Consider the following 18,675-nt stretch of genomic DNA (forward strand, 5'->3'; position numbering starts at 1 on the left):
TGCCGTTTGACCTCTGTCTGACATCCTGTGAATCTCCATGGCCTCTCCTGTGGTCCTGGGGGACTTTAAAAGTGTAATCCTGTGGTGGATTGAGACTTAAAGGACTAAAGTCAGAAGCTAAAATCTTTTACCGGGATGAACCTGGTTGGTGTTACTGACCCGCGCTAAACTTCAATCAGCAACAAAGTGTGCCTAGGTTCTGGTCTAGCATGACAATTGACTGTTGCCAATTTATGGTTCTTGCACTCGTTTTCAAACATTCATATCTTTGACTAGGTGATCATGCAAAATAGTAGCCTTTCAGTGCTTCAACTTTTATATTTTAACTACAAGACCTAGTACTAGTACCATGTGGTGAATGTAATAATAATGTTATTTTATTATGCTGTAAACACCCTGGATCCCAACAAAACCAAAAAATACAATGTTTAAAAAAAATCATACCTCTGATTCCACTTATTGGATTTTTGTCTTAGGTGTTATTATGTTTATTAAATATTACTGTTTATCTAATTCAATTTTTTAATTTTTTATTATTTTACATTTCAGCTTTATTACTGTGTTGCATAAATGCTTTATAGATTTTCCTAAGTTACTAGTGTCTGATCTGTTTCAAAGCTAGTAGGGGTTTGCGATCATGTTAATTTAGGGGTTCACCCTGATAACAGTTGTGACCTTTCCTTGAGGTGGAGGGCCCTTCCTTGAGGTGGGTAGTCACTCACCTCAAATAATAATGGAAATTCTTTCACTTTATATAGCTTTATGAATGTGCCTTTTATGAAAATTGTGTGTCTATTTCAGTGAGTTCTGATAAAGTTAAATGTAAACCATAGAATGAGGATCTGAACGTGACTGCTTCATAGGTCACCTTCTTATGATGTTTCCATAGAAATTAAAGTGAAAAAGAACATGTTGATTCACAGTTTGAAATGTAGTCTAGGTAAAAAGGAAGCAATGGTTTAGGATTTTTAGTCTCAAAATCTTCATTATAAGTATACTTCATATTGTAGTCAAAGAGTAAAGCATATTGGTTTATGTCACTAACAAAATGTTTTATTCACATGCTGGTGTGATTATTCAATAAGTGTGTGGAGATAATCTAACAAAAAAGAGTACAGACTGAGCATCTTGTCTTAATTTTGTACAGATTCACCCTGTTCTGCTTCAAGTTGCTTGAGACTTCACTACATGAATAGTGTCAAGTGGCAGCTTTTGCTAATGGCTGCTGGGAGAGATCTCATGTTACCAGATCCCTGCTCATTCAGCTTCAGGTACAAGTGGTAAGTCAATAATTGATACATTCCTACAAAATCAGAGTCCCTTAAAGTATGAAGTGTATGATCATTATGTCTTTCCACACATATGAATTACTATTACCCAAAACAAAAAAAACTCAAACAAAAATGAAATTTATATCCACATTTCATGTTTATGATTATGGCTGTGGGTTGTCAAACAATGGATAAACAAATGCATTTTACAGCTGAACACATTTAAATGTGGTAATATAATTGGTGAACAGTTGCTTAGTGTGAATTGTTCAATTAATGTAATATCTGGCTTGATAATGGTCAAGGCCTGATTATATTTGCTACCCAGATTTTATCTATTTATTGTCAAAATGGTCTTAGTTTGAAGAAAAGGATAAAAATTTATTTTAAAAATATATAGGGCCTGATTACAAGTACGGCAATCCGGGGTCCACTGTACCTGTGTGGTGGTCTGACCGCCACATCCTTGGTGGTTTGACTGCCAGATTATGAAGAAGGTCAGAACGCCACAAGATCGCTGCAACCGCCAGGCTCTTGGATCCTGCAGCAGTAGGGAAAGCAGTGATCAATCGCATCAGTGCTGATGCTGACACCACTGTGCTGATCATGACCTGCATTTCCTCCGAACATTTCATGACAGTACCCTGCCATGAATAGTTTGGGGAAAAGGTAGGGAAGGGACCCAAACGGGGCCCCAGGGTGATTTTACCTATTGTACAGTGTAGCAGGGGGCACATGTTTTGCCCCCTTATGTCTGCACTGTTGGTGCACACTGTTTGCCATGCACAATATTGTGCATGGCAACAGTGCTCCTGAGGTGCATCAGGTGCTACACAGCAGTGGCATATTGTTCAGACTCACTTTATGAGCTGACTTATGCCACCACAGTACCTCTGCTGCAGACATTAGTCCTAGCCCGTGGTAGTATCGTAATGCAGCAGCTGGGAGGCCGCCAGCTTGGCGGCATCTTCCAGATCGCCACATTTCCAGTCTGGCAGACCAAATGCCAAACTCGAAATCGGGACCTTAGTTTGACAGAACAAAGAAATTGGTACAATGTAGATTCACAAGTGTGTGTGTCGTTCATGCTGTCATATTTATTTTATCAGGTGGATCTTTGCAAAAGGTAACATTGGAACTGTTAAATTATTACGTTAGCACTAAAATAAGCTTTTGATTCATCTATTTCATTTTTAATCTTTCACTAAATTTTATACATTGCAAGTAGGCACAAGAGGCCACTAAGGACAATGCTGAACAAACTATGATTGTGGCAGGAGTACAATATATTTAAAATCATAACCAATCTTAGAAGACACCTATATTGAGTTTGATACAGATCATCTAATGAAATCACAGACAATAGTCTTAGATGGATTTTTGCTTTCACCATCCCTGTTTAATATGTATATAGCTATTATCTATCTGGTAGCTCAGATGACTAATGTGCAAAAAGGAGATTCAGTTAATGCAGCGGCAAAGGACCAATCCAAAAACATACTTCTTTGTCCTTTATAGGACTCTGACCTGCACTCTGCTGTTAAATACCTTCATGTAACTCCATTCAAGGCCAAAGCATCAGCATCTCTTTCCCATAGACAAATTAGATAAACATTTATTAGAGAAAGAAGTGCCTACCTGAACATTACATTTACACCTTTTTACACCTTTTCTTAACCCCAAACCATGGAAGAACAAGTTGGAGGGAGGAACATCATTTTTCATCCACATCACATTCAATTCAATATAAGGTTAGACAACACAGACTCTAGGATGTAGTCGCATCAGAACCCTGTTATCAAAATGAATTACTCCTTACCTCTAACATTGTTTATTTGTGCAAAGTAAGCTTTTAACCCCTTCTGTGTGTAGGACGTAATGGTTACGTCCTGAGGCACAGTGCTCGTGTGCCCAGGACGTAACCATTACGTCCTGGGCACAGAGCCCAGAGGGAGCGCTAGCGCTCCCTCTGTGGGGTTCCCCCCCAACCTCCAACCCAAGATGGGGAGCGACCCCTTAGGCAAGGGTCGCTCCCCTGGAGGGGCAAATTGTATTTAGGCCGCAGATCGGCCGATTTTAGGTCAATCTGCCCACAAGGGGGGCAGAAACCACTATGCACCGGGGATCTTTTTTTTTTGCGCCAATGTCACGCAAGGAGAGCGACCCCGTAGGCAATGGTCGCTCCCCGGGGGAGTGTGAGGGGGCGGGGGCAAATTTATTTGAGCCCATTTCTGCCCCTGGAGGTAGATCGGCCTTTTGTTATTAGGCCTGGGGGGGGGCAGAAACCTCAGGGCTAATTTTTGTTTTTGTTTTTTTGTTTTTTGTTAGTTTTTTTAGAGATGGGGAGCGACCCATTAGGCAAGGGTCGCTCCCCTGGGGGGCAAATTGTATTTAGACAATTTCTGCCCCCCTTGGGGCAGATCGGCCGATTTTAGGTCAATCTGCCCCCAAGGGGGGCAGAAACAACTGGGCACTGGGGATTATTTTTTTTCGCCAATGTCACGCAAGGGGAGCCACCCCGTAGGCAAGGGTCGCTCCCCAGGAGGGTTGGGGGGTAAATTTATTTTAGGCCATTTCTGCCCCCGGGGGCAGATCGGCCTATTGTTATTAGGCCGATCTGCCCCCGGGGGCAGAAACCACTATGCGCCAGGTCAAATTCTTTTTTTGTGTTTTTTTTTGTTTGTTTGTTTTTTTAGAGATGGGTCACTCCCCTGGGGGGAAAACTGTATTTAGACTATTTCTGTCCCCCTTGGGGGCAGATCGGCTGATTATGTTAGGCCAATCTGCCCCCATGGGGGCAGAAACCACTTACGCACCAGGGATTGGTGTGTGTGTATGCGTGTGTTTTCTTTAGGGGGGCAGCCCCTTGGGTAAGGGTCGCTCCCCATGGGGGCACATTACTATTGGCCATATCTGCCCCCCCATTGGGGGCAGATGGGCCTATTTTTGGAAGGCCCATCTGCCCCCAAGGGGGGCAGAAAGCCCACCAGAGGCCAGGGAAGTTTGTTTTTCAAAAATAAGAGGGTGGCCATACCCCCACCCCAAATAAATGGGGCCAAAGTTGTTCTGCCCACCAGTGGGCAGATGGGGCAATTACCCCTGATCCATACCCGGGGGGGCAGAAGGTCTACTAGATGCCAGGGAATTTTAAAAAAACAAAAAATATTGGGTGGTGGCTACCAACCAGTATGGGCCTGGTTACGCCCCCACCTCAACTGAAGGGGGTAATAGTCTTTCAGCTCTCCCCCGCACTCTAAAACATCTTATCCCATAGCAAGCAAGAAGACATTTGATTATTTTGGGTTTCAGTTTTACATTTGGACCATGAGAACTTGGCTTACTCTCAAAATCGTCCCACTTGGAATGGTGAGGGCTGCACTTTATGGACTTTGGGACGCTGCCATGTAGAAAAATCCACAAGACCTAGACACATCTGAAAACTAAACATCTGGGTGATTCCAGGGTGGTGTGTTTCACATGCCCCCGCACCATTTTTGTACCCACAATCCCCTGCAAACCTCCAACTTTGCTGGAAATCACAAATTTTTCCCACATTTTTGTGATGGAACCTTCCGGAATCTGCAGGAATCCACAAAATTCCTACCACCCAGCATTGTCTCATCTATACTGATAAAAATTCTGCTGCACTTGTCAGCCTAAAAATGTTTTTTTTGCAAACTGCCCTTTTGGACCCCTTTTGTTCTCCCTCAATATCGACATGTTTTTGGCTCTTCCCTTTCACAAGCACTTGGCCCACCTACACAAATGAGGTATCATTTTTACTGGGAGACTGAGGGGAATATTGGGTGGTATGAAATGTGTCCCAGTGCGGTGATCCCACACAGAAATGTGGGAAAAATTTGATTTTTTAGCTAAATTTGAGGTTTGCTGAGGATTCTGGGTTAGAAATCATTGGGGGATCCACGCAAGTCACACCTCACTGGACTCCCTCGGGTGTCTAGTTTTCAGAAATGTCTGGGTTTGGTAGGTTTCCCTAGAAGGCTGCTGAGCCCAGGACCAAAAACGCAGATGCCCCCCTGCAAAAACAGGTAGTTTTGTATTTGATAATTTTGATGTGTTCAGATACTGTTTTGGGGCATTTCCTTTCGTGAGGCCTACCCACACAAGTGAGGTACCATTTTTATCGGGAGACTTGGGGGAATGCTAGGTGGAAGGATATTTGGGGCTCCTTTCAGATTCCAGAACTTTCTATCACCGAAATGAGAGGAAAAAGTGTGTTTTTGAGGTTTGCAAAGGATTCTGGGTTACAGAACCTGGTCAGAGCCCCACAAGTCAACCCATCTTGGATTCCCCTAGGTGTCTAGTTTTAAAAAATGCTCTGGTTTGCTAGGTTTCCCCAAGTGCCGACTGAGCTAGAGGCCAAAATGCACAAGTAGGCACTTTGTAAAAAAATGTGATGTGTTCACGTTGTGTTTTGAGCCATTTTATTTTGTGGGCGCTAGGCCTACCCAAACAAGTGAGGTACCATTTTTATCGGGAGACTTGGAGGAACACAGAATAGCAAAACAAGTGTTATTGCCCCTTGTCTTTCTCTACATTTTTTCCTTCCAAATGTAAGGCAGTGTGTAAAAAAGACGTCTATTTGAGAAATGCACTGTAATTCACATGCTAGTATGGGCACCCCGGAATTGAGAGATGTGCAAATAACCACTGCTTCTCAACACCTTATCTTGTGGCCATTTCAGAAATACAAAGGTTTTCCTGATACCTATTTTTTACCTTTTATATTTCAGCAAATGAATTGCTGTATACCTGGTATAGATTAAAAACCCATTGCAAGGTGCAGCTCATTTATTGGCTCTGGGTACCTAGAGTTCTTGATGAACCTACAAGCCCTATATATCTCTGCAACCAGAAGAGTCCAGCTTCTATAATGCTTTGAAATATCTGACATCGCAGGAAAAAGTTACAGAGTAAAACGCGGAGAAAAATGACTGTTTTTTTTTACCTCAATTTCAATATTTATTTATTTCAGCTGTAGGAAGCACTTGTAGGATCTACACAAATGACCCCTTGCTGAATTCAGAATGTTGTCTACTTTTCAGAAATGTTTAGCTTTCTGGGATCCAGCATTGGTTTCTCACCCATTTTGGTCACTATCTGGAAGGAGGCTGAAAGCACAAAAAATAGTAAAAATGGGGTATGTCCCAGTAAAATGTCAAGGAAAAAACCACAAGCTACCTTCTGAAGCCCTTTTTCCCCATTTAAAAAACAAAAACAAAATGTTCACTGTATTTTGGCTAATTTCTTGGTCTCCTTCAGGGGAACCCACACAGTCTGGGTACCTCTAGAATCCCTAGGATGTTGGAAAAAAAGGACGCAAATTTGGCGTGGGTAGCTTATGTGAACAAAATGTTATGAGGGCCTAAGCGCAAACTGCCCCAAATAGCCAAAAAAAGGCTCGGCACAGGAGGGGGAAAAGGCCTGGCAGTGAAGGGGTTAAACATTGGTAATATTTCAACAAATCAGTTGCAGTGTTTCATAAAGCTCTGTACAAGCATGCATGTGATCTCTCCAGCAAAAAAGTTTGGTGTAAGAGGAATAGATGTTCAGTGAGCTTTACATTTTCCATTTGTACATTAGAGATTAGTCCACCACTGAAGAAGTAACACTTAGGATCCGTTAAGATGCTTGGAAATGACTATGAATGCTGCATTTTAATCAGCCAATCATGCTTCTTGATTGAGATCATTTTTATTTTTGCCAGAGCTTCCCAGACGTTTTCCATCATGTACATTTACTACTAAAAAATAGTGAAAGCATTCTTGGCAATCTGATAAAGTAATATGCTACTATTTTGTGAAAATGAAATGTATTCTAGGCAGAAATTCTCTGCATACTCCCCTTTCTTCTGCTTTGTGTTTCTTATATGTAGAGCTCAGGCAAAAGATAACTTACCTTCAACCACTGTGAGGGATTGACAGCGTAGATTGCCGCATATTGGTAATTCTCTTCAGTGCAATCGGATTACATCCAATCTCTTTCTTTATTTACTTTTCTGATATACATCACGAAAAAATACTACAAATCTGGCTGAACCTGTTTCCTTTTCACATTATGGCCCTCATTCTGACCTTGGCGGTCGGCGGAGAGACGGCGGTCGGACCGCGAACAGACCGGCGGTATTAAAAATGTCATTCTGACCGCGGCGGTCCCCGCCGCGACCGACCGCCACTTCCCCACTCCGACAGCCACGGCGGTCACGACCGACGGGCTGGAGTCTGCGCACTCCGGTCCGGCGGTCGACCCAAGACCGCCAACGGTATCATGACCCTGCTTACCGCCGCGGTTTCTGGCAGTCGGGAAACGCCATGCGAACCATGGCGGTAGGCACTATCGGGGCCAGGGAATTCCTTCCCTGGCACTGATAGGGGTCTCCCCCACCCCCCACTGCCCCCCCGAGTCCTCCCCCCACACCCTCCACCCCCCTGCCACCCCCCAGAGGTGGTACGAACCCCCTCCCCACCCCCACCCCGACATGCACATACACGCACCCCGACATGCACACACCCCCTACATGCACATATACACACCCCCTACACACACACATACACAACGGGGACACATACCCGCACACATACATGCCGACATGCGCACCCGCCGAACTACACACATTGCCCATAGGCACAGCAGCACTCCCCGCCCGCATGCACGCACTCACACACCCCCTCTACACACTCACACGCACACCCCCATGCACGCACACATCACACAACACCCCCCCACCCCCTCCCCTCACGGACGATCAACTTACCTTGTGCGTTGGTCCTCCGGGAGGTGACAGGAGCCATGGGGAGGTGACCGCCAACAGAAGACCGCCAACAGAAGACCGCCACACAGAAATGTGGGTCGTAATTCTGTGGGCGGTGTTCTGCTGGCGTGGCGGTGGAGGTTGACCAGTCTCCACTTTTCCGCCGACCGCCAGTGTGGCTGCTGGCAGTTTTCCGGCGGAACGCTCCCAGCGGTCAGAATGCGCACAGCGGCATACCGCCGCGGTCGGCGGTCTTCACCGCGGCGGTAACTCGGCGGTCTTGCGAAAAGACCGCCAAGGTCAGAATGAGGGCCTATGTCTAGTTTGCTCTAACTACAGTCAACATAGTAGTAGAGTTTATAATACAAAACTCCATTTGGCAGGTTTATCCACCTATGTCATAATACATCAGGAATACTGTAATGCATCTTATTGCACTATTAGACATTTTAATCCTGATCTCAGAACTGGCTGTTACTTGTCTTTTGAAAAGTGCTATTTTGTTAGAAATATATACTTTTCAAGTACTTACACCATTTAGTTTGCTGACACATTTGTTTTTCTAAAAAAGTAACACAAGTAAATTGCTGTTTTAAACATGTACATTAAAACTGACATACCAAGCAACTTAACTGTAATTGATTAACATATTTCATTACTGATGTCTCAAAAAAACATCAATTTCCATAATTTAATATATACCAGAGAATATTGTATATTAAACCTCCTCAAAATGATGTATGTTCAAAGAGGAACATCAAAGAAAACACAGAACAATATCTTACAAACATACAAACTTATCTTGATAGATGCTTTAAATTTGAGCAAAACATATTTGAGATATTGAGCTCTTTAAGCACAACAATGATGCCCCATCTTTAAACTCTTACATCAGTGTATACAAACACATGACATTTAAATTGAACTTGTTTGATCTTTGATAGACCTGTCAACCTTAGGGTGGTCTTCCCATAAACCTTTTGCCTACTTACCTTGCTGGATTTTCGCTGGATTTTGTTTTTGTTGCTCTGAGGACTCTATACACGTTATTGCTGCTAAGTGGTGCTAAAGGCTCAGTCCTGTAAACGTGGTTCAATTGACATATACCTAATTGGCATATATAATTTACTTATAAGTCCCTTGTAGAGTGGTATACCATATACCCAGGGCCTGTAAATGAAATGCTACCAGTGGGCCTGCAGCACTTTGTGGCCACCCACTTAAGTAGAACTCTAAAACGTTTCCCACGACTGCCATTGCAGCCTGAATGCAATGTCACACTGAAATGTCAATTTGGCATTTAAAACCCCTTTGTCAAGCCATAAACTCCTCTTTTATAACATATATGCCACCCCTAAGGTCAGCCCAGGTAGCCCATAGGGCAGGGTGCCATGTAATCAAAAAGTTGGAATTTTAAGTTGGACTTTTAAGATTTACATGTCTACTGTTGGGCCTACTCCTCCAAAAGCATAATATTGGGGATTCCAAAATACATTTAAAAAGCAGTAATTCCTAATTGAGAGGATGTGGCTGTGCCATGTTTTGTACCTATGAAATTGTATTAATAAGCCCTCTATAACGGTAAATTCCAAATTCCAATTTTTCATTACAATTTTGAAAATACCACTTTTAGAAAGTTGACATTTTCCTATCCTTAGCCCTTTTGTGCCTGCTGTCTGTCTTGGGTCACATGACTGGGCCTATCTAACAGTTAAGCTTTGTGAATTCCTTCCAGAGAGTAAAACAATGAAGGGATTAGTTGTGCCTGAATGGGCCATCTGCTGGTAGGATGGGGTGGAGCTGAGCACATCCCACTTACACCTGAATAGCTTGGGCTCTGCATCCGCAGAGAGGCCTTAATGACTCTGTATTGTCACTGTAGCCAGCATGCCACTCGGGCAGGGGAATCAGGAAATTCCATGAACTTAAAAGAACCTTTCCAGAAGCTTCTCCTTCCTTCTAGAAGAAGGGTACAATGGTATAAAAATAGGACCTTCAAACCCACTCTTCAGTTCACTACTGGACATGCAGAAGGTCTAACAGAGGACTGTCTGCTGATGTGACCTGCTGTGCACTCTGACAGACTGTTGCTGTACCTGGAAGAACTGCTTTGCTGCTTGGAGCCTGTCTTGAACCCTCAAAGGCTAACCCTCCTGTCGGGCCCTGGATCTACACCTGCACCCAGGGCTACCAGAAGTGACTCCACGGGCTAGTTTTCTTGCCTCCTGTTCAAAGCCACAGGCACCCACCATCTTGAACCCACATTTTGACATGAACCCCCAAGAGGTGCCCCATCAGCCTTGGTTGTGGTGCTAAGGGTGCCCAGTTGGGCATTTCCCAAATCTGAGGACTTAGACAAAATGTGGCCTAAAGGTGCTCTGACACCTGGAGGAGACTGGGACCAACCTGCTCGCCTATCCACCTGAGGTGCATTGCCAGTCACATTTACTTTGTGGCTTCTCCCAATAAATTCTTCTTGGCAGCTGCAAATCCATTTCAGAGCTCCTTTGCCAAAAGGGTATCCAACCTCATGGAACTGTTTTCAGCTGCAGCCCTCTGCTTCACCTTGCTGGAGTTTTTTGATGTTCATTTTGGCAACTAAGTCCGAAAGTAGAAAGCTTCACCGTTGATTTGCCTATGGCCATCTGACGATGACACTCCCTCCACAGACACCTCCGGCAGCCTTGCCCTGCTCAGCTTCACCTTCTCAGTCACTTTGTGTCTGTTTTCTACAGAAAAAGTCCAAAGATATGTCCTGACCGGCTCAATTCATTTATGGTACCTGAAGTGTGCTCCACCACAATCTGCCTTAACTTTTGACTTTAACCCAGTCTCATGCAACTAGATGTCAATGGTTAGCTTTAAAATGTAAACATTCATTATTCCGGTTCAACTGATTGGATTTTTGTCATTTTGGTGTCAAATGAATTCTTAACATATACTGTATGTGTCTAGATTGTTTTCAGATTTTTCATGTATTGTATTTTACAGTATTGCTGTTTGTGTGCTGCATAAATACCTTATACATTGTCTCTAAGTGAAGCTTCACTGCCTTTTTGTGCCAAGCTACCCAGTTTTAAGTACAAGTTAATTTGGTCACTTTATGTGGTTCACCCTGCAAGTATTGTGGCTATTGCTTGACCAGGGCCCACACCCCAGTCAATCAAGTTTTCACAATCTTAGACTCCTATTTTATGTGAAACAGATTTCCTTTTGGTAGTTTGAGGCTATCATTGGTATGCAGTTCCCCATGTATTCATTGAGTTACTATAAAAAGCGAAATAAGTGTTTGAACATGTTAGCGCATTGGTCCTTAATAAGTAAACTTACAAGGGGATGCGTATAGGTCGATGAACCTTTTGATTCATATAGGGTGTTCTTACCATAGTTTCAACACAGAATCAATAAGCAACACACAATAATCAATAACCATTAGTCAAGTCAACAATAAAAGGAGTCAGTAATTTATCACACCATGACTTTTCAGCCATGAATAACTACACCTTTAGGTATAACTTTAGTAAGTTTATTTCCCTTTCATTAACAATGCTAAGTCATGAATCTTAATCATCAACTCAAATCAAAAACAATTTTAATCACGCTATTAATCGGCAAGTCGCAGAAGACGTGATCTAATCAAAGCTTGAATCAAAAGACATTCTAAGGCATCAACACAAGACATTAGTAAAACCCATTGCGGCAAAACTATGATAGCCATCAAGTTCAGCAAAAGAGTCTGTCAATTATTTGTCTCTGTAATTCTCAGTTGTCATGTGAGTAACCTCAACTAACACAGATTAGCATCAGCATGTGGGGCTTCATGCAAAACAAATTTATAGCACAAATTTGTGGGAAAAAAACATCTGCCTAAAAAAGCATTTAGACAGCGCAGTTGGTACCTGGAAAGAAAAGGCATAACAATGCAATTCAGTCATTGCCATATCTACCTATCCATGGTATGGGTCAGCTAACAGAATCAGTCTTCGTCCTCAGGTCATCAATTGATCAGCAAAACATCAGGCTCTCAGTCAGAGAGTATGAGCCCAATGACAGAATCTCAATCTCTTCTTTTCCAAATATTGTATCTCAAAACGGGGTAAGATCTGCTCTCTTTTCCCTCTGTCACATCGTTATATCAAAGTTTCCCAAACTATCCCCTAATTTCCAATTGGTCAATCATACGTTATTACTGTGCCCAATAGTCTTACTGTCCCAAATCTATGAATTCTAATATTTCTCACTTCACACATCATTGATTGGTCTGCTTTACGATGTTTTCATCATCCGGCTCGTCAGGTATCAATTTTGTTGCATCTTCGTCTCCAGTCAGTGTCTTCATTATTTGCATCCTGGGAAAGAACGCCTAGTGCACATTACACACAAATTGTTACATAGAAAGTAAAACTGCATTTTTAAATTTAATATGTAAAGCACACATGCCCTTTTGGCATGTGTGTACTTTACATGTAAAAAAAAAAAAATTTGGGGTGCAGGAGAGGGGCCTTAGGCCCCCAGCACCCTGGCCTTTTGCATTTCCCAACTTGCGATTTCTGTTTCAGAAATCGCAATTTAGGAAATGCAAAAAATTCGCAGCTATGGGCCAACAGGCCCATAGCTGCGAATGGGCCCAGTATCGCAATTTGCGTTCGGTAATTGCATTTGCGATTTTTAAGAAATCGCAATTACCGAATCACAAATGTGATACATGGCCCTTTGCGAGTCGGTAATTGCGATTTCTTAAAAATCGCAATTACCGAATCGCAATGGGCCAGTTTCATACATCTGGCCCTAAGTTCTCTCACTGTGAACATCGGGAAAAATTCAATCAAGGTGTACTTCTCATTTGTAGTTTCATACTCGGGCTCTAGGGCTGGGTCTTCCTCATCATCACTATTTGTCTGGATCTCAATTCCATCAGTTGAACAAGTAATCAGACACCTAGTTTACACAAGTCCCTTCCCAGTAGGGACACTGGACTCGAATCACAGACTACGAACTTATGCAGTCCCTGAAAATTACCAATTTCAACTTGCATTGGATCTGTAATTGGCTTTGTCAAATACTGATTTGCTACCCCCACGACTTGTACTGTTTTTCCTGAAAGGAGCACATTTGGGACCTCTGCACTTCTTACTGTGGATCGTGTTGCTCCTGTGTCCACCAAAAATGAGACTTTGTGACCCATCACCTTCCCTCTCACATAGGGTCCTCTCTGATCCACTTCTAAGGAGCCTGCAAGCACACATGGCTCCTCATCCCAGCTATCATTCATCCAGTCACCAATTATTTCATTCTCACTGTGTAATGGGAACTGATGCACTGTGTTACTACTTCTGTCTTGTCCCTGACCTATGACCTGTTGAGTAAGCATCATCTGTTGCTGCTCCATCGGGGCATGAGGAATCTGCATTTGCTGCCTAGGTACCATAGGGACCTGTTGCTGCATTGGTTGCAACTGAGGCATTTGTGCACGGGCATTTGCACCTGCTGTACTTGTTGGAAATTTTGCATCTGATTCATATTATTATGAAAATTCGGATTAGGGCCTCTCAACCTCAGTCCTCTCATATTTTGGAATTATTGACATTGTTATTTTGCTGAACAACACCCTCCTGCACCATCATCGGACACTCCCGCTTCCAGTGTCCCACGGCCCCGCAAATGTGACATGGCAACATCTTCTTCATCCCTTGGACATCATTCTGAATCCACAACAGTATTCAAATCCGGACCACGATTCAGATTGGCTCCAAGACCCTTACCTCTCATCTGAGATTGGAACATGAGAGTACCCTGCTGCTGTGGTATCTGTTGCACAAAAGTTCCCTGCACTCCTGATTGAGCTGCCTTAATCTGCATCACCATCGCCTTTTCCTTCAACCTTTTCTGCTTCAATTCATTCTCATCACTACAGTATTTAGCATACTGCAACACCTCATCAGTCGGCTTCGCCTGCCAACAAATCAAATGACTCTTAATCATCTGACCTATCTCAGGTCTCAGTCCCTCCACAAACCTGAACACAAAATGCAGCATGTCTTTTGGCTCAATCGCTTCCTTGCTACTATACTCCTTAAATGCCTTTAACAACCTCTCATAGTTCACATGCATCGATTCCTTCACCTCCTGCACTGTCCTGTCAGTCCTCTGCCAGTCAATGTCTTTGGGCAAAATCCTCATCTTCAGGCACTCAATCACCTTTTAATAATGCTTCATTACTTCTGGAGATGGTGCACCTGTATTCTTATCTCTCTCTGGCTCACTTGTCGCCCAATCTACTGCTCTCTTACACTCAACCCATAAATCAGCTGGGACTACTATTTCTAGTAAGGTATTCAGGTCTTCCAACAGACATTTTGAGAGTTTCACGGACCTATCTATCTGCTGATACTACTCAACCGGCTTCTTTCTCAATTTTGGATAATCATTTGTGAATGACAGAATATCACTCCTTTGCCAGGGGAAATGAACAAACTGTCGTCCTCAGATCTCTCTCATCAGTTAAATATTTAATGGATCCTTGCCCTGTTGTACATTCTCAAGCACCTCTAGAAAATCTTGTTTCTTTTTATCTTTCTTCTTTGCCCATCTGCCTTCCCATTTATCTAATGCTCCCCAAACCTGAGTACCCTGCAGTAATTCCTTAAGGTGTGCCTTCATTCCATCTGACCTCATGTGCTCAAAATCCTTTACATCAAAATCTAACCTGTAGCTTCTCTTCAGATGATTAATTTTCTCAAAATATATGCCATGCTTCTCGCCATCTCTGCTAACCTCTGGTGTACCTTGCCCACCTCTCTTGTGATTTTCAGACACAAGTATCTCAGCTCTGCTTCTGTGTAGGACTCTAGCCTATTCACCCCCATTGTTTCTTCAACCAGTTCACCCACTTCCATGCTCAATCTGGCACAATTAATCTGTTCCTCACCCTTGGGAGCATTCTGTGAGGTGTTCAACTTGTTCAACAATTCAGTCAACTGCTGAGCTGTCAGTCCTTGCAATGAAATGTTACTCATGTTCATTGGTGACAACTGTTGTACTATTGCATTTGAAGTCTGCGGTGTCAGTAATGTCAAACTCTGACATCCACTGGGTCCATTCACAGCATCTGGAAGGGCAACAAGCGGAGCGAGATCTAATAATGACCTCGATCCATCAAAGGTCTGACCCATGGAAGAGACGACCTGAACTTGCTCAATTGGTCCCCTCCTCACTAAACTCTGGGCATCTCTCCCTTTTCACACATGCTTGGTTTCCTCTGCACAAATAATGGCACCACTGGACAGTAATCGGCAGCAATATTGCATCTGGGGCTGCTCTAGCACCTGTGTAAGAGTACCTCCCATGCTCTGATTCATTACCAGAGTCAAGTCTGACTGCATCCCTGTCATTGGCGTAAACCCCTGCATCGCCTGTGGCGGCACTTGGGGCAACAAAATTGGAGTCGGCTCGGTCTGAACCAGCAGTGGTCTTGAAACCACCTGCCTCGTAGGTACCACTAAGTTTGAAGTTGTCTCTAAAATCGGCACATTTGGATAAGTTCTCTGTACCGTCGTTGGATGCATCTGTGCCTGAGCTACTGAAGTAGTCAACACATTAGGACTACTCTGCACTACACCTTGTACCTGGCCATCATTAACCTGTACCGGACTCACTGTCCCCATTGACTGGGCCGGGCTGTTGGATCAGCACTAGTACTTGAATCACCCTCATGCACAACATATGGTGGGGGTCAATCTCTCAGTATTTGTGTAATAAAGTCCTTATCATCTGATTCTTCTTCCACTATGGAAGCCCTCTTTGCTTCTTTATTCCCAGAAGGACTCTTATTAGTGTTTCTAGTCGCTTTCTTTCATTCTGTCTCATCCTCATGGGTAATGCCAGGAAACAATTTAACATCCTGTTACTGCTCTCCATTTCTTCTGTTCCCAATCCCATCTCGCCTCTGCTAATGACTTTTCTACCTTTCTCACTCTCCTCTCGAATTACATTTGTTGTTGCTGTCCAGCAACCAGCTCCCAAACTGCTAATGCTTCAAACTGTGCTGGTCTCGGAAGGGGCTTTGATTCATATAGCACCATCTGCAATTGCTCCGAAATTCTCAAATTGAACGTCCCATTCTCAGGAAATGCTAAGCTCCCATTTTTCTCTGTCAACTTGCACCACTGCTTCAACCAAAGACAAGGCGTGACACCTTGCTCGTCCATTACAATGTAAGCCGGAGTATTCTCTGGCGGTGTAGGCTCTCCTACGCTCGCTTTATTATAAGTATCTCCCTTTTGGGCACTCTTTAACGCCTTGAAAAACTTCATCTTTTCTACTTTTTGTTTATTCAAATTCAAATCAGGAAATGACTTTTACTCCCAAGATTAAGTTCACCCATGTTCTCAACCAATTGCCTCTCACAGACGGCTGCCAATCCGTGCGCGACCCTTCTCATTAACCGACCTATCCCAGCGGGGCTCCAATGACGTCACACTGACACACACTGCGGCTGACAAAGACTTGCGACTCGTCCTCCTAAACTCCAATTCACGCAAAACTAATGCAAATTACTGCAAGCACTTACCAAAAACCAAAACCCCAAAACAAATCTGCTGATTTACTACAGGAAGGTAACACAATTGCTTCAGAAATCTTACGGATTTTCACTGATGGCCCTTTCACTCATGCAGCTATTCCTCTTTCTCGGTCTCCCGGATTCGCAAGCAAAATTTGACCCACAAATTTCATTCTCAACTGATCAATAGGTCTGTCCTGGTGCACATAGGACTCGCCAAATCTCAGTCGAAATGTTTATCTCGCCCACTTTACTCACACACTGACTTGTTGACCACGCACGATCAACATACTAAACCAGACAGATTACAACATATAACCAAGTGTCTCATACACTTTCAATATACTCTGGAGTCTTAGACCACGCAGGGTCCGCACATCAACAACCACGTGGCCAATTTTTTAGCACAAAGCACCACACACATATGAAGTTCAATGACTTCCCTACTCTGATACTGCGCAGTACGCACACTCCTACTAAAATTTAATCTGGAGTACGCAGATTCCCTAAATTCCCTCACATACATCACAATTCACCTGTGATTTGCATAAGTCGTGCAAACGCAACCTATGTCTCTCACTCTATCACTGAAACGCCAGGAACATACCCAACACTACTAGCAGGATCCAGGATATGGGAAAGTAATTTCTGGGCTAAAGGGAAAATAATTTTCTCTACAAATGCCATTTTGAAAAAAAAATCAAAATCTCATTAATACTGAATTCTCGTACGGATCAATCTTTAAACTATTACCATAACTAGGAGCACCTGTTCATCAGTCTCCTAAAAAAACTGTCAAAACCTGTTGCTCTGTATCAAACACCCATGGCAAGCCCCTATAGAAACAAACCATCAGTCTGCTACCATAACTGTTAGCGCGTCGGTCCTTAATAAGTAAACTTACAAGGGGACGCGTATAGTTCGATGAACCTTTTGATTCGTATAGGGTGTTCTTACCATAGTTTCAACACAGAATCAATAATCAACACACAATAATCAATAACCATTAGTCAAGTCAACAATAAAAGGAGTCAGTAATTTCTCACACCATGACTCTTCAGCCATGAATAACTACACCTTTAGGTATAAGTTTAGTAAGTTTATGTCCCTTTCGTTAACAATACTATGTCATGAATCTTAATCATCAACTCAAATCAAAAACAATTTTAATAACGCTGTTAATCAATCAATCAATCAATCAAGAAATTTGTAAAGCGCGCTACTCACCCGGAGGGTCTCAAGGCGCTGGGGGAGGGGGAACCGCTACTGCTCGAACAGCCAGGTCTTGAGTTGCTTCCTGAAGGAGAGGTGGTCTTGGGTCAGACGGAGGTGGATGGGGAGGGAGTTCCAAGTCTTGGCTGCCAGGTAGGAGAAGGATCTTCCTCCCATGGTGGCTTTTCTAATGCGTGGCACGGCGGCGAGGGCGTGGCTGGTCGATCGGAGCTGGCGGGTGGGAGTGTAGAAGGTCAGGCGGTTGTTGAGGTACCTGGGGCCCAGGTCGTGGAGGGCCTTGTGTGCGTGGGTGAGGAGACGAAACGTGATTCTCTTGCTGACGGGGAGCCAGTGCAGGTCTCTCAGGTGTCCGGAGATGTGGCTGTGTCGGGGGATGTCAAGGATGAGGCGTGCAGAGGCGTTCTGGATGCGTTGGAGTCTTTTCTGTAGTTTGGCCGTGGTTCTGGTGTAGAGGGTGTTACCGTAGTCCAGTCGGCTGGTGACGAGTGCCTGGGTGACCATCTTCCTGGTTTCGGTGGGGATCCATCGGAAGATCTTTCGTAGCATGCGTAGGATGTTGAAGCATAATGCTGAGACGGCGTTAATTGTCTGGTCATCGAGAGGGAGGAGTCCAGGATGAAGCCCAGGTTGCGTGCGTGGTCCGTTGGTTTGGGTGCGCTGCCCAGGGCAGGGGGCCACCAGGAGTCGTCCCAGGCAGAGGGTGATGATCCAAGGATGAGGACTTCCGTCTTGTCTGAGTTCAGTTTCAGGCGGCTGTTCATCATCCACTCGGCTACGCCTTTCATCCCTTTGTGCAGGTTGGTTCTGGCGATGGCTGGGTCGTTGGTGAGGGAGAGGAT

At 43.9% G+C, this 18,675-nt stretch overlaps 1 protein-coding gene across 2 annotated transcripts in view; it reads left to right on the top strand.

The window, feature by feature from the left end:
- The window catches only part of SNTG1 (syntrophin gamma 1), a 3,232,656-nt gene that overhangs the window by 1,198,293 nt on the left and 2,015,688 nt on the right, over window positions 1–18,675 (top strand). For both annotated transcript variants that reach the window (XM_069218895.1, XM_069218893.1), the window contains one exon: window positions 1,148–1,280. The gene's annotated coding sequence lies outside the window, so the exon portion shown is untranslated. The remainder of the gene's footprint in view (window positions 1–1,147; window positions 1,281–18,675) is intronic.

This window comes from Pleurodeles waltl, chromosome 2_2, assembly GCF_031143425.1.
Source record: "Pleurodeles waltl isolate 20211129_DDA chromosome 2_2, aPleWal1.hap1.20221129, whole genome shotgun sequence".
Classification (NCBI taxonomy): domain Eukaryota; kingdom Metazoa; phylum Chordata; class Amphibia; order Caudata; family Salamandridae; genus Pleurodeles; species Pleurodeles waltl.